This window comes from Gorilla gorilla, chromosome 5 (assembly GCF_029281585.2).
Source record: "Gorilla gorilla gorilla isolate KB3781 chromosome 5, NHGRI_mGorGor1-v2.1_pri, whole genome shotgun sequence".
NCBI classification, from domain to species: Eukaryota; Metazoa; Chordata; class Mammalia; order Primates; family Hominidae; genus Gorilla; species Gorilla gorilla.
In genome coordinates, this window is record NC_073229.2 from 49,975,276 (window position 1) to 49,992,949 (window position 17,674).

General features: G+C 39.3%; 1 long non-coding RNA gene across 1 annotated transcript in view; it reads left to right on the forward strand.

Moving 5' to 3' along the window:
- Window positions 1-14,892, forward strand: part of LOC109027303 (uncharacterized) — a 146,159-nt gene extending 131,267 nt beyond the window's left edge. The window contains exons 3-5 of the long non-coding RNA XR_010134246.1: window positions 13,168-13,707; window positions 14,334-14,431; window positions 14,556-14,892. This is a non-coding gene — a long non-coding RNA (uncharacterized lncRNA). The remainder of the gene's footprint in view (window positions 1-13,167; window positions 13,708-14,333; window positions 14,432-14,555) is intronic.
- The last annotated feature ends 2,782 nt before the right edge of the window (window positions 14,893-17,674 follow it).

A 17,674-nucleotide genomic window follows, 5' to 3' on the forward strand; every position in this document is an offset into this window, starting at 1 on the left:
GATTTTTAAAGCCGAAAAGGGGACAAGGAGTGAGCTGGTACAAAGAGGTTGGTCAACTGGTACAAAGTTACAGTTAGAGAGAAGGAATAAGTTCTAGAATTCTATTGCAGAGTAGATGACCTAGTTAACAATGATGTATTGTATGTTACAAAGTAGCTAGAAGAGAGGATTTTGAATGTTCTCATCACAAAGAAATTATACATTTTTAAGGTGATGGATATGCTAATTGCCTTGATTTGATCATTATATAATGTATACATGTATGGAAACATCACACTGCACCCCAGAAAATGTACCATTATTATATGTCAACTGAAAGCAAGACAAAACTTTAAAAAATATATAAAAAATAAAAATACAGGGAAAAATGTATAATAACATCATCCATACTGAGAGAGAAAATAAACACAAACTGTGGGGAAAAAATTCTTTTTCCTCTGCTCTCATCCCCAACAAGCCACACAAAAGACTTCTGTGACCAAATGTGTGGGATTATTTCCACATACAACAAACAAGCAATCAGCTGGGTGTTCTCCAATTTAACTCCAGTGGCGTTTACCTCAATCACATCCCACAGGTTGAGAAGACAGTGTCACAAGAACGCCCCTCCCCCAACTTCCGGTGCCAATCACAAGCCTCAGGTTGTTTTACCTGTGCTTTAGACTGACCAAGTATAAACTGAGGTTCCCAAGACTCCCTCCTCAGATTTGATCATTTTGCTAGAGAGACTCACAGAATCCAGGAAGACACTTATGTTCACTGGTTTATTATAAAGGATACTACAAAGGATCTAGATTAGGAGATACATAGGACAAGGTATAGGGGAAGGGGTGCAGAGTTTATGTGCCGTCCCCCACGTACCACCTTCCAGGAATGTCCGTGTGTTCAGCGGTCCAGAAACTCTCCAAACTCTGTCCTTTTAGGTTTATATGAAAGCTTCATTACACAGGCATGGCTGATCAAATAAATCACTGGCTATTTGTTGTCAACTTAACCTTCCAGGCCTTTGTTAGTCTGTTTATATTGCTATAAAGGAATACTCGAGGCTTGTTAATTTAGAAAGAGGTTTATTTGGCTCACAGTTCTACAGGCTATACAAGATGCATGGTGCCAGTATCTGCTTCTGGCGAGGGCCTCAGGAAGCTTCCATTCATGGTGGAAGGCAAAGGGGAGCAGGCATCCCATGGCAAGAGGAAGGAAGCAAGAAAGAGAGGAGGAGCTGCCAGGTTCTTTTTAACAATCTATTCTTGAGAGAACTAAGAGTGAGAACTCACTCACTCCCATGAGAATGGCACCAAGCCATTCACGAAGGATCCATGCCACAATCCAGATATCTCCCACCAGGCCCCACCTCCAATACTGGGGATCAAATTTTAAAATGAAACTTTGTGGGTCCAAATGAAGCATATCCAAACCCTAACAAGCCCTCTCCCCTCCTTGGAAGTTGAGGGTGAGGCTGAAAGTCCCACTCCTCTAATTCTTCCTTGGACTTTCCAGCAATGAGTGGGCATCCAGAAGCTACGTAGGGGCTGCCAACCATCAGTCAACTCATTAACATAGAAAAAGACACCACTTTGGAGTTTCTAAGGATTTTAGGAGTTTTATGCCAGGAAATGAGGCCAAAGACCAAATAGATATTTCACAATATCATGCATACCTATGTCTGTTTGGGAGATGAAAACCCAAATCTTTAATTAAGTTATTAGATACGTAAGTTTCGAAGGAAGACTTGTGTCAACCTAAAGGAAGAAGCTGAGGCACAAATATAATTTTAAAGAGTTTACTTGAGCCAAAATGAGGACAGCTACCCAGAAGACTCAGACCTAAGTAACCTTGGATATAAACTTCGGTCTTTGTTACAAGCTGGGTTTTAAAGGCAAAAAGGGGACAAGGAGTGGGCTGGGACAAAATTGTCAGGAATTCTCTTTGGTTTACAGAAATGACATTGATTAGTAATTGGCTGCACATTGCTGAACTACCAGGTATGAGTAATGGTGTCCATTGTATGGCATTGTTAGGTTAATTTATAGCTACTTGTGGTGGCAGTCAGTCAAGTGTCCACACAGCAAGCAGCTTCAAGAGATGGTTACTTAGCTCAAGGGGAAAATGGCACATGACTCTCTGGGCCTGATCATTTTTGGATTACTCAGATAAAAAGTTTCTTTTCTTTCTCACTGGAATAAACATATATGTGGGTGTTAAATTCAATATGCAGGCCTAGGAAAGGCTTAGCACTCCAAACATTGTAAAAGTGCTTGTGTATAAGAGGCCTATATAAGATGAATACAGGTCTAGCTCCCTGCATTACTTGAAAATGATTATTACAGACACTCCTTTGCATAAGCAAAATATGTTTCTTATATCATAAATGTGCAATAAGATAGATTGGAAAATATATCCAGCAACCTGGAGCTTCTTTGCCTCTTTTCCAACTAAAAAGACTCAGTCTGCAAACTCAAAACATTCAGGGAACCTTTCCAGATCTCAGCAGCTGCTCTGTAGTCCTACATGGATAAGGCACAGGTGTACCTATCATTGTGAAAGAACATTTCTGAATATATTCAACTTAAGATGGATATTCAACTTCAACTTTAAGTTAAAGAATTCTTATATTGAATACGTAAGTTGGATGACCTAGACTTCCACAGTTTTTATAAGATCTCAATTGGTGACCGTTGATATTTTTCACATTAAAAAAAAATGACAGTGCTTCAACATTTGGTTGTGGAATTAACTTGAATTCTGATCCTCTTACTGAAGTATTTCTTGCCCATCAATGATCCTCTCTTGGTGCTATTCCCTAAGGAGGAATTCTCTGTCTGCTTTCCAATTTCTTCCAAACAAGAGTACCTTATTCTTCATTTTTATACTTCTCTCCCTGTCATGGCCCCAGACAGACCTGTATAGTCCCTTCCTATGAGACATTCCCTTCCCATGCACACCAGCTTTGGGGCTCTCTCCTCCCTGCTGCTGCTTCCTCATGGTAACACCTGTTTTACTGGTAAGTTTTAAACAGTGCATTTATTTTAAATTTATGCATTCATATAAGATATCCTCGCATGACTGTTAATAGTTGGTTCTTTCTTAGCATCTTTCAACAGGTTAAAACACACTGGAAACACATTTTCATGTGCTTAGCTAATACTCTTAGGCTTATGTACTTGCAGTACACTCTGCAAACATCTGAGGGCAATCGCCTATAGAAATCATATCAGCACTGCTGGGACTTACACATTCTATGCGGATATTCGCTTCTGACATTCCTCCATTTTCCTCCTTCACCCATACAAAAATATCTGTCCACTTTTCACTAGTTACACCAGTTACACTTTTACTTCTACATTGTTATGGATACTAATATTGATATTCTTTCCTGAAAGGACAAGAGTCTTACCTTTTGCTCATTGGTCATTTGTAAAATCTGAATACTGACAGAAAACATATATGATTATATCAAAATTTCTTCTGAAAGAGAATTTTCCTAGTATCACACCAAATGATTTATCTGTTCTTATACTTTAGCAATTGCATAAAATCATGCCCCATACTTCTTTAAAACACTTTAATTTATCTCATAGTATTTTCTCTTCCCACTCTGCATGTAGTTTATCCAAGATGGTTTTTTTCTCTGAATCTTCTATGCTCACACCATAGACAGTTGTCATTTGTGGGCTCCCACCCTCTTTGAACACACTGCCTGCTTGTTGTTATTTTTCCATCTTATGAGCTCTCTTCTCCAAGCTGATTGCAGACAGTGGCAGGGCAGGAGTGTCTTCACTGAAGAACTCCCACGATGGTTAGGAGTATTATTACTGCCTGAGTGTATCAGCATCTAGCTTTCTACTTACCAAATAGTTGGTGTGCCATGTGATATCCTTTAATACAAATCTTTTAAGCTAAAACTTACCGTAAATATATCCTTGAGTTTCCACTTTACAATTTTAATGGAGTCACAGCTTCTGCAACCTTGAATACTTTCTGAATCTCCTGCCATTTGTTACTTTGAAATTCTTATCACTATTCAACTGGATTGGATCCAGTCTCTTGGCTGAGGCCTTCATTCCTCTGGGATATTATCTTCAATATTTTTCCAATGGATTATGTAGTAGGTAAGATTTCTGAGACCATGCATAACAAAAAATACTTTCTCCCAAGATACTATTTATATTCTAGCTAAATATTAAACTCTTGATCACCTCAGAAATTAGAAGGCATTACTGTACTGGTTTCTATTATGTAATAATGCTGATGGGAAATGGGATGCCAGTTTGATTCATGCTCTTTTATAGGCAGCTTTTTCATACAGATGAATTTAGTGAGGATTTCTACCCTGACCCTATTACTCTGACCATTCATGAGTCTTTTCAGTCTGTAGATGTCTAACTTTCCTTATCTCTGGAAGATTCTCTTCTATTGATTTTTGAATATTTCTTCATATATATATATTTTTTTCTTTTTATTGTCCCCATTTTCAGTGAATTCTTAATTTTTTAAATAAATATGTAACAAAATAAATATGTTAGTTGATTTTAAGAATTGTGGACTGCACTACATGTATGTCTATTTACATATATTTTGAAATCAGATTTTATTTTAGAATAGTTTTAGATTTATAGAAAAGTTGCAAAGATGGTAGAGGAGTTCCCATGTACCCCACTCCCTGTTTCGCCTATTGTTAACATTTTATATTTGTATGGTTCAATAGTCACAACTAATGGACTAATCCTGCTGCATTGTGACTAACTGAAGCCTGTGCTCTATTCAATTTTTCTTTCTTTTACCTAATGTTCTTTTTTCACTTCAGGATCCCACCCAGAATACCTCGTTATATTTAGTTGTCATATCAGCCTAGGCTGCTCTTCTCTGTGACAGTTTCTCAGGCTTTTCTTGTTTTTGATGACCTTGACAGTTTTGAGGAAGGTACTCTATAGAATGTTCTCATTTTGGGTTTTGTTGATTTTTTAAACGGTTAGGAGCAATTTGTTTGGGGGATAAAACCACTGATGTGTAGGACAATTCTCATCAGAAAATATCAAGGATACCTATAATCAACATGACTTACTATGATGTTAACCCTGATCACCTAGCTGAGGTAATGTTTGTCAGGTTTCTTCACTATAAAATTACTTCTTCCCCTACCCCTTTTCATACTGTACTTTTTGGAAGAAAATCACTATGTGCAATCCACACTTAAGAAGTGGAAAGTTACGTTCCACCTTTTGGGAGGACAGTTTCTACATAAATTATCTGGAATTCTTCCACACAGAAGATGTGTCTAATAGCTCTCAATTTATTAAATTATGTAATCATTTTTATTTCAGTGTAAATATCATGGATATTTATTTTATACTTGGGCTATAATTCAATAATAACTTCTCTTTTGTTTTTGCTTTAAATTTTCCAGTGTGGTCCATTGGGAGGTCTTTCAGTTGACCCCTGTGCCTCTTTGACATATTCCTATCATTGTGTTTACTTTTGTTATTCTTGTTTTCGTTCTTGTTGTTGCGGTTGTTTTGAGCATTTTCTTACTTTCTGGTATTACACGCTCTGGCCTAGAATCAGCCATTTCTCCAAGGAGCCCTGGTTCCTTTTATTGGAGAATGGTGTTAAAAACCAAAATCTTAGGTCTGGGTGTGTGAGTGAGTTGCTACTGGGATGTCATTTGCTCCAGGCACTCTTGGCTGGCAGAGCAAGGAAATAAATGTATGTGTGTATACTAACCGATGAATATATACATATCTATATTTATATCTATATAATATATCTGTATATATAGATATATATATCTCTATATAATAACCGATGAATATGTACATATCTATAAATATTTATGTAACCATAAGGTCAATATGAGTTCATACTGTTTCCAAATCCAGTCTGGTAACACATGGGTCATTCTAGCTTTTCTCTTTGCTTATCTATAGCCTCCCTTATCTGTCTCTTGCTTCTCTATCACTCCCACCATCACCATCCATTTACTTAATTGTTTAATTCCAGTATACATGTATCATCCTTTCAGAGTTGTAGATTCATATCCCTGTAGGAAACAATTTTTTCAACTAAGGTACAATGATCTGTGGTTCATTTTGTCTTTATTCTTATAGACAGTCCTTATTTCCAAAGTTGTGTTATACAAATGAGCCAAAAATGGGTCTTATATATTGGCCCTTAGGCTGTTTATTTTTCTAGAGCAGACTAAGACTTTTAGTTTAAAAGCCTACCAGTGTGGAACTAAAAATGTTACACATCGAATTGTTTTAAACATAACCCAAATGAACAGAATTTTAGCCATTTAAAGTTTGCCTGCTTTGCATACCCCTTGAAGCTGTACCTGACATGTGCTAGCCAGGATAAGATAAACTCTAGGACAAAAACAAAACCAACCAAACAAACAAAAACCCAAGCCACTGCTTTCCTTGAGTGCTCTAAGTCGGAACCTCCCCATTGTGCTATTGAGTGATACCACCTATACATGTGAGCTTCCTTTCATCTCCCCCTCTGCCCCTGAATTCTCATGTCTTCTCCTTCCAGATGGTGTCTCTGTAGCCTCTGGACAGTTTCATGCTATGAGAGACTTCCTACATGTGCAAACTTGTCAAAGTTTTGCCAAAATAAAGCCATGTAGGCTACTGTCACCTCATTGTCATAACTTTTTGCTGGATCAGCCACCAAATCCTTAAATTCGCTTCCTACAAGTTGGCACCATTTTCTCTCAGCAGTGCATTTATTTTATGCATTCCTGATGCAGTTAGACTCTTTGGTGATAGTCTGAATGTACATTTCAAATAATGCATTTCATTTTATGCAAATTATATCCAAATAAATCTGATTCTTAACAGGTGGAATGTACCTCCCTGGATCTAGAGAATATTTATTTAGGACTTTGGTTTCCCTTTGGTCAAATTCTCAGTGGCTCAATACTAATATTTATGTAACTGCTAATTGTGTCTCTGATTACCTGTGAACCTTTGTGACATGAAGAAACAAGACTTAAACTTGGGAAGAATGTGAAATGTCAAAAGACAATTCCTTTTGAGCACATTTTATTCTGGCACTGTACAACTGTATTATAATTTCTATTCTACTATTGAAGCCCTAAGGTTCTTGAAGCACAGAGCCCTGCATTTCTGAGCTGTGATTTCCCCTGCACAGCTTTGCACATGCTCTCCACTGGTGAATATGGTGTGGTCGAGAAGTGTGCTTCTTTTGGTTTTATTTTTAAATCAGTTAACTTTGTGAGTTGAACAATGGGATGATCCACAGACCTGGATATCATACAGGAAGATGATTCCTGCTCCCTGAATAATGTGGTTTCAGCCCTTTGCAAGTGAGAGAAGGGAGTTACACTGAATATTGTCCACAAAAGCACACATTAGAATTCCTATCATTCTGCAGCTCAGTCCAGTCCAAAGTCTCCTGGGGTGATTTTTATTACTTCCACTTTCAAAGTAACTGTAGAGAGCTGGGGGCAGGCTGTGATTTTCTCCTTAGACTTACTGTCGAACAGGCATTCATGACTGGGCAATTGCATTCCAGCCTGGGCAACAGAGCAAGACGCTGTCTCTAAAAAAATAAAATAGACCGGGTGTGGTGGCTCATACCTGTAATCCCAGCAGTTTGGGAGGCTGAGATGGGTGGATCTCTTGAAGTCAGGAGTTCAAGACCAGCCTGGCCAACATGGTGAAACCTCGTCTCTACTAAAAATACAAAAAAAAAAAAAAAAAAATTAGCTGGGTGCAGTGGTGGGTGCCTGTAATCCCAGCTACTAGGGAGGCTGAGGGAGGAGAATCGCTTGAACCCAGTAGAACAGGAGATGTAAAAAAGACAAATACCCTGAACTGTTCTTAAGAAATGGTAAACCCAGAAATATAGCACTGTCATAAACCTTCAAGTTTCATGTGGTCTCAGTAATTTCATACTCTGAAGTGAAAGTTTTGTGAATGAGAGAATGTAATTCATTTGTTTTATTTTAGACTGGAGAAAAGCAAAGCTATATGCTAGTGAGTAACTCTAATGTTGTCATGTGGCTTCCACTGCCCCAGGATTTAATGAGGCATTTCCTGGGCATTTTCCAGAAACATGCCATCTTCTGGAAATTTTATTTTGAAGCTAGGAGTCCAGAAAGATACAGGGAGGAGGGAGGGGAGTATCTCAGTAGTACGTAAGACATGTTCTTGGCATTATTTCCCATGTGATTTGTTGTTGTTGTTGTTGTTGTTGTTGTTGTTTTGAGATGGAGTCTCACACTGTTGCCTGGGCTGGAGTGCAGTGGTGCGATCTCGGCTCACTGCAACCTCTGCCTCCTGGGTTCAAGCAATTCTCCTGCTTCAGCCTTCCGAGTAGCTGGGATTACAGGCGCCCGTCACCATGCCTGGCTAATGTCTTCGTATTTTTAGTAGAGATGAGATTTCACCATGTTGGCCAAGCTGGTTGCAAACTCCTGACCTTGTGATCCGCCCACCTTGGTCTCCCAAAGTGCTGGGATTACAGGCGTGAGCCACAGTGCCCAGCCTGTTGTTTTTGACTGAAGAAAGGTTTGAAGCAGGTGAGTGACTATTATTTTGTCCCACATAATCTCCTCCATACAAATGGGAAACTTTTGCATTTGTTTATTGGTTATTCATTCCATGGTTTTCACTCTGTCTATATTTCATTCTGGAATGTTAGCAGATTTTTTTATGTTCTGAGACCATTCATTCATTCAGCATAAATATATACAACCATTTATTCAATGTCAAATAAGTAAAGCAGATCAGATTTCTGGTTTTATGAGAAAGTACACAAACAAATTGTGATGAATGTTATGAAGGAATAAGAGATTTCCAAGAGACAAAATAATGCATTCAAGGAATTCCTCCAGTGAGGTGATATTTAAGCTGAGACTTGAGCAACCTGGTGGATGTTTTCATGTGAATTGCGTTGAAAGATTATTTGCTCAGAAGGAAGTCTATTGTTTAACCAGCCTGAGATGGAGAAGAGCTTGTTGCATCTCAGTGAAGTGGAAAATGGCCCCTGACCATCTTAGAGTCTTTCTAGAATTGTGGGCTATCAATTTCCAATGCATGTCGCTTTACTCTAAATAGCCCTGCACCTACAAACATTTCCTAATTAATTTAATCCTCCTCAAATTCAAACATATTCTAATTTACAAATACAAATTCTTACGAGAAAAATTTTAATTACTGAGGATGTTTGGTTTGAAAAGAAGATTAGTTACTGCCAGTATTAGTACTATTGCTACTATCACCTCTGCTATTAGTGTTACTATAAATATTGGAAGCTAAAATGAACCAAGTGTTCATCACAGAGAAGTCATAGTATTAAGTTCCCTATACGCTATCTCATTTATTTCTCACAATAGTCCTGTGCTGAATGCCATAATTATTTGCATTATTATGAGAGTTAGGTGTGCCTGAAAGAAGCAAGGCAACGTCACCAAGATCAGAGCTACTAAAGAAAGAGCAATTATCAAGATTCAGATCTTTTTGACTACAAGGCCTGGGATTTCAATCACTAGAAATATAATAAAGGTGTATGAGAAGTGGATGGCCCAGTTATTACATAAACCCACAGAAAATGAAAATGAAGAGGCTTAAATGAAAGTGGACACACCATGACTGGAGATACTATAGGACTTAATTTTAAGAACAAGCAATAACGTAACAGGCGTTTGAAGAATAGGCAGGACCCCATCCTGAAAACCTTACCCTGGAAGACTTTCAGGTGTGACAGCCATCCTGGCTAGACAGTCCTAGCCTGGCTGGAATAGATGGTTACTGAAGATCCTGTCCAACCCTAGCCTTCTAGGACTTACACATCGTGTGTCTCCTAGGACGGAACACAGTTTTACCTAACCTTCCACTTTTCCCCCTCTTGTTTTTCTCCATTCTGCCTTCCCAGTATTTGCAGCTTTCCTCCTTTTTTTTTTTTTTTCCAACTATATATGCAGTGGCTGTTTCTCTGGATCCAGATGCAGCTCATCCCAACCTCATCCGATCTGAGGGTAGAAGATACACTTCTTCAACAGAGAATGTTCCCCGAACTGGGATGCCCCCACACACCAAGGACAAGGGGAATCCGAAACCATCTTCAGTGTTCTGGGTTTACCACAGGGGAGACATTACTTTACCACAGGGGAGACAGACATTACTGGGAGGTAGAAGTAAATAATGGGGACAGAAGTTGGACCAGGAACGAGATGAGCTCTGGGTGTTTGTTCAGCACAATGAAGAGAGAGTGGTGGTTTGTAGAAAGTCCAGAGAAGAATTTCTGCATGGTGACATGTGAAGAAGGAAGGGTCATGGCTCTCACTTCCTGCCCAGAGACTCTGTCAGGAGCCTCCCTGTCCCCCTAGAAGGTTTCCAGGACAGCAAGGCTGGAGACGTGTCTTTTCACAACGAGGTCGATTAGTCCCACATCTATTCTCTTACTGGAATCACCTTCTGTGGGATTTTCCATCCTTATTCTAGCCTTCAGGGTGCTGGCACATCTGTGTCCTTCCGCTTAGATCATCGTGAAAATTGTCCTGATTCTTTTCCAGTTACCTCTGTAACTTCTTTAACGAGTTGTGATAGAGATGTTGCCCAGGAAGCTAATGTTCTATTAGCATAATAAGCAGCGAAGTGTTGGCACCTCTGCTGTCTCCACTGGAGCATCTTCTAGGTACATTCACCAGGAAAGCTGTCCTTGGATGGTGAGTAGGTCAGTTTCACTAGGTGTGGTTTCACCTTCTGTCAAAGAGGAAGAGGCAGAAAGTGAAGTGAGAGAACTGGAAAATGTCCAGGGAGATTTCCTCCAGTGCTGCTATTGGGGAAATACAGTGTCTTTGTGGGCAGCAACTATTTCTCACAAGAAAACTCCAAACAAGTGCATGGGTTTCTCATCTGTTTTCATGCTGAGTGTGTGTTGAAGTATATAATTTTAAAGCTACATTTACGGGGAAATCTCTTCTTACTATTTTTGTTATCAAATATGGAGGAGAGGAGGCGTTTGAAGGGAAGTATTGCAGTAGAGTGAATTCTCACTTCCATTACCACTGTTGGAGATGCACAGGAATCTGTCCAAGTCCTTTAATAGCTCAGCGTGTTTGCTCTTCAGGCTCAACTGCTAATCTTGGGCTTTGACAAGGGATGGAGAAGGCTCATGAATAATTGTAAATAATTGGAGGAGGAGCCCAAGCCTTCTGGAAGGAAAGAGCCGTTTTCTTTAATAAGTTCTCACTGGTCAGCAAGTCCAGAATTGTGTCCTATGTGAGAATGTGAATGAAAGAGGAGTCAATGTTGCAGTTTATACTTTAGGAGAGAAAGCAGTAAAGTAGAAATAAAGAAACATCTGTACCAAGAGTCATTGCTAACATTAACATTCTTTTTCTTCCTGACCAGTTCTGCCCACTGTTGAGGGTTTTCCTTGTCCTTGCTGCATGTAAGACTTCTCCAGCTGTTTATCATCAAGTTGTCTTCAAGGATATAGAATATGAGCTTCTCCTGTTTTTTGTTTGTGTATTTTTGTTTGTTTGTTTGTTTTTTCTTTGACGGAGTCTTGCTCTGTCACCAGGCTGGAGTGCTGTGGCACCATCTCTGCTCACTGTAACCTGCACCTCCCAGGTTCAAGAGATTCTCCTGCCTCAGCCTCCTGAGTAGCTGGGACTATAGGCATGTGCCACCATGCCCAGCTAATTTTTGTATTTTTTTAAATACTTTAAGTTCTAGGGTACATGTGCACAACGTGCAGGTTTGTTACACATGTATACATGTGCCATGTTGGTTTACTGCACCCATCAACTCATCATTTAAATTAGGTATTTCTCCTAATGCTATCCCTCCCCGCTCCTCCCACCCCATGACAGACCCTGGTGTGTGATGTTCCCCGCCCTGTGTCCAGGTATTGTCATTGTTCAATTCCCACGCAGCCATAAAAAAGGATGAGTTCATGTCCTTTGTAGGGACATGGATGAACCTGGAAACCACAATTTTTGTATTTTTAGTATAAGAGAGAGGGTTTCACTGTGTTGGCCTGGATGGTCTCCATCTCTTTACCTTGTGATCCACCCGCCTTGTCCTCAGAAAGTGTTGGGATTACAGGCGTGAGCTACCACACCTGGCCGAGCTTCTTCTGTTAAATGAACCCTTTCTTCCTGATGATGGAAGAGATCCCCTTAGTTTTTCTTCTACAGTATTTGCAGATCTGTAAACCACAAGTGCCTCTAACAATCTCTCCTGTAGATGTATCTTCTTGGTGAAATTTCATGTCACACACTAAGTGGCAAAGACAGTATTCGAAGCCAGGAAGAATCAAGCCAGAGCCTAGTCCTAATTTCACTGACCCTAAAGGGAGGCTTACATATTTCATCAAGAAATAATCAAGGCAGGACAGAGGTAAATAAATGGTGATAAAATATTAATAGTTATAATCAAATGGACATGGTGGATGAGAAGGGATTTCTGGACATGCGAGCCCTAAACATGGGGGTAACAACAAAACAGGAACAAATGGGGTGGAACTGTGGTATAGAACATGAAAGGTAACAGGTTCAGCCTTAGACATTTTACTTTTTTATACACTTAGGACATTCAGCATGAGGTTCAAGAGGAGTTTTTACTATCTCTTTTTCAGAGTCTAAATTCATATTTTTTCTACAACAAGATTCTTAAATTTGTCACTTCTTTACTCATTTTAATGGGTGTTTGTCCTTCTAAGCTTAGAGATTGGGGAGCAGTGGCTGCAGGTGGACGTGGTAGAAAACGTGAAGGTGGATGGTTGATTGGACTCAGAGCTTTAGACCTGTCAGGGATAACAGTGTCCATCTTATTTTCATTTGTAGCTTTGAGTAAATCAATAAGTAGTGCAGGGTCTCCAAGTAGCCTATCCTTTCTGGAAAAGTGAATTCACCACCTGGCTACATCAATTAATTCTTTATTGCTGGACTACTCTGGCACTCCCATTTTTAGTAAAGTTTATGAAGGTTAAATAAGACATTCCAAAAACAGAGTGACTCCACTGCAAAAAAGAAAGACCTGAGGGCAGGAATTATGTCTTATTAAGGATTGTATCTCTAGGCCTTAGCATAGTACATTCAACAGGTAAGATATTCAATAAATATCACTTTATGAGACAATTCATGCATTTTACAAATGTTTATTGATCAATCAATATATGCCATTTTTACAGGTTGTGAGGCTAGACAAAAAAGAAAAAAATCACTGTCGTCATGGAAGTTAAATTGTACTGACAAAGGAGGAAAATGTCAGGGAGTTAACAATTCAGTCTCTGTGGCTTCCTCCTGTCCTCTCCCTGAAACTGAGATCCAGCCAATCTGCACATCTATTCTGAGAGTGGCCCTGCTTTAATGACTACACCCAGCTGTCTACACACCAGGAAGGGAGGGAACTGCATCCTGAGGCACCAACCTGATTACCCACCCAACAGCCACAGGGACTTCCAGTGACTGGGGCATCATCCTCACGCCACCAACCCCTCTCCTTCCTGTGGCTTTTCTAACTGGAACTGGAACTCAGAAAGTACATTAATCACCAATTTGGGAAGCTATAGGAAAGTATGTTTTCTAATATACAGTGAGAGAATGTGACTGATAAAAACCAATTTTCTTGAGACTTTCTCCCTGGAAAGTGAATATATTTATTCATAGGGCCTTCACAAGCACAGACTAACAAGCAAAGAGCTACATTCACTAGGAAGGAAGACTCAAAAGTAAGTGAAAAATAATAGTTAACCTTTAGATGTTGTGCAATAAGTTATTTTTAATTACATTAAATCAAAATAGTGTTAACATATTTTCAGGTAAACCTAGTATATTTACTAATAAATTTAAGTCTTCATAAATATAAAGATAGATCAATGTAAATGTAAAAATCATTTGTTAAACTCCAGAGATTATATAAACAAAAAGTGAACCTAATGTAAAACTGTGGACTTTAGTTGAAAATAATGTGTCACTATTCTTTCATGGGTTGTAACAAATGTGCCACACTAATGTAAGATGTTAATAATAGTGGAAATAGAGGAGAGAGAGGAGGGATCTAGGAGCTCTCTGGATTTTCCATTTTATTTTGTTATAAATCTAAAACTGTTCTTAAAAATAATGTCTGTTAATTTTTTTTTAAAAAAGGAAAGAAGCACTGATACATGCTATGACATGGAAGAACTCTAAAAATATTAGGCTAAGGGAAAGAAGCCACATACACAGATAGTTTATGGTTCCATTTATATAAAATATTCAGAATAGAAAAGTTCATAGGGACAGAAAGTAGATTACCTGGGGAGTAGGGGGTGAAAAATGGGTAGTAACTGCTTAATGGGTATGGCGTTTCGTTTAGGGCGATGAAAATATTCTGGAACTAGAAAGTGATGATGATGGTCACACAGCAATGTCACATACACAATACCACAGAGTACACTTTAAAATGGTTAAAGGGTAAGTTTTATTTTATGTTATGTATTTTACCACAATTGAAAAAAATGTTTATTAAAATTAATGTGTAAACATTTGTGGAAGAATAATGTGTAGTTTCTAACATTTATGTGTTTAAATTTATGAGTTTAAAAATAGAAAAAAAAATGATGGCCCGGAAGAGCAAGTTCAGAGTGCTGTTCATGAGTGATCCGCATGGGACCGCGATGCCTCTGACGTCTGCCATCCTGGAGAGCAGCAGAGCGTCACTAGCAGGTCTTCGTCTTCTCACTTCATAACATTCTTTCCAAAAGTCTTGTTGACATTCTTCTGTCTTCCACATATAGTTTATCTTCTTGAACTCATTATAACTTTAAAATATTTTTACTGTGTTACATGTACTGCTTATATTTGTTTATTTTATAATTATTAATTTTAAATGGTGCACTTTATTTTGCTCTAACAATAAAATTGACATGTTCGTATAGATGATACATAATTTTTCGCTTGGATCGGAAAGTCTAAAATTTTTTTCCTGGCTCAATTTCCTGTATCAACTTTCTCAAAAAGTCTGGAGGAGGGATTTTACAACACTTCATAAGATTTTCAAGATTATATTTTAGTGATCAGATTTTTCTCCCCCTTATGCAGCTGTATTTTCTTTCACTTTTTTTTAACTGTATATATATATTTTTTATTTTCTCAGTTCCACCTATGTGGACAATTAATTGTCACCATCTTAAATAAACTGATCAGGCCAGGTGTGGTGGCTCATGCCTGTAATTCCAGCACTTTGGGAGGCCGAGGCGAGTGGATCACTTGAGGCCAGAAGTTTGAGACCAGCCTGGCCAACAAAGTGAAACCCCATCTCTACTAAAAATACAAAAATAGGCTGGGCATGGTGGCATATGCCTGTAATCCCAGCTACTCATGAGACTGAGGCAAGAGAATTGCTTGAACCCGGGAGGCAGAGGTTGCAGTCAGCTGAGATCATGCCACTGCACTCCAGCCTGGGTGACAGAGTGAGACTCTGTCTCAGAAAAAAAAAAAAAAAATAAATAGAAAAGAAAAAGAAAAAAAGAAACTGACCAAATCCTTGATTATTCCTTTCATTTCTTCCTGTAGGCTAAATTGTATTTCCCATGGGATTTTCTAAGGGTCCTTGATTATCAGATGTCAGATTGTGATTGATAGGCCGGATCTCAGAGAACCTGGAACAGGATAGGTCTCTGAAAAGATCAGTCTCCAGCAGATTTTCCTGAGTAGAATTAAAACACCTTGAGTTAGTACTTCAATGATCATGGCAGCCCCCTTCAAGCAGTTAGAGAAATGAGAAATGATCAGGACTCAGAATATCATTCTGGTTTCCAAAATCCCAGATTGTTATTTTCCTGGTATGTTGGAGATGTTCTTGTGGGTACAGAAAAAATGTCCAGAGAACCTACATTAGGGAACCAAAGAATGAAGCAGTGTGCAGAGTCCCAGAGAAGGAAGTTTTGGGGAAGGTGTAGATAGGGCACTTGCTAATCATGTTATAAGAGGAGAGGTATTCAGAGGCACGGTCAGGAGGATTCTGACTTGTTCAGGGGCCACCTTCAAGGGGATGGGGCTTGGAAGAGAGGGGATGGCCCAGAACTCATTTCTTTTGCAATCCATTGCCTAAAACTTACTGTCAGGTGACACAGAGGTGACTCTTTCCTTGCAACATGTGCTTGGCAACCTCTGGGACCCATTGCGCCCTGTTCCCAGTCTCCACCTCTCAGTACCAGCTCCCTGACAGAGGTTCCCCCTGGCCCATAGAGCAGATATCAGATCTCTGTGGGATATCTGGCTGCCTGAATGTCCATGGATCACACTCTTGTTTTGTTCAGAAGAAATCAGTCTCAGGTGAGCTGTGTTTGAAGCCAATGTCACATTCACTGTAAAGAAAGAGAATCCATTCTGATAATTAATCAATATAATTTCATTCTATTAACAGCCAAACAGGAAGACAAATGTTTCACGGACATAAGAAATTTAAAGTGGAAGCACTTTCTAGAGCACACAAAACAGCCTCCCTAACACATGAGAAGTCACCAGCAACACAGAAATCACCAACAAGTAGGTCACCACATTTTTAAAGATCATAGGAAATTGTTCATGCCAACAAATCTCAGTGAATCTCAGCTCTCAGCCTCGAAAACAAGGATGGCTGTACCACTAACTTTTTTCTTCTTCGTTAACCAGATCACTGGGGAATGGGCAGCAGGAAATCAAATCATTATCTTTTAATCACTTTGCTTCTATTACAAGTGGAAACACTGACCTCATGCATCGCTGAGCCTGGATTGCAAGATAAGCCCTGGGCTTTCCTGTTTCTTACATTTCCTTAGTTACTGGATATTCACTGACTGCCTCCCATAGGTGACTTGTGAAAAGGGAGGCTCAGGGAAGTACGCAGTACGGTTCCCACTGCAGTGTGCTCCGCTGTTTCTGTTTCCCTGACTTACCTCTTTCACCTCCTCTTCCTGAGCAGGCCTACAGCCACAGCAAGAAGCAATCCCCAAACAAGCAGTGTCTTCCACAAAAACGTCATCCTGGACTCTAAAACAGAAACCCAAGAATCCTGTGAAACTGTGAAACTGGGACAATATTAAGATTGTGCTTTTCATCTGAGCAGCTTCTAGGCTGGAGAGAAGGGAGAGAATTTGGTCTCCCAGGAGGCAGTTGGCCTGCTCCTCCCTGCTCTGGAGATGCAGAGGAGAGAATGCAAGTATTTCGTGTTTGCTCATCTCAGAAATGTACACATGCACAGACAAGTTGTTTTCCCTTCTCCCTTCCAACTATATCACACAATCACTGGAATGACTTGAGGAGGAAAGGATAAAATTACTCAAGCCGCAACCATGAAGATGGTATTAATAAAAATCAGTTTCTAATCCAGAAGAAAATCCCCCATGAGGGGGAAAACACAAAGTTCTGTAATTTAATTGTTTTCACATCAGAAGAAGAGAATTTAAAGGGAGACAGTGAAAACAGGGTCAATTACGAGAATTTAGTGTGTATCCAATGATAAAAATAATTGCAGGGCACTAGTTGAGGGTGTCAGAGAGAAACTCAGAGGAGTAGAATCCCTGGGTGTCCTGAAAACCAGCTTTGCAGAGGATAGCAGGAGACCTCGCCAGAGAGCAGCAAATAAAAATCACAAAGGAAGAAGAGCAATACGATGAGTAAGTCTGAGTTGGTCTTCATATTTATTTTCCAAACCTGAAGGAACATAAGGAATCA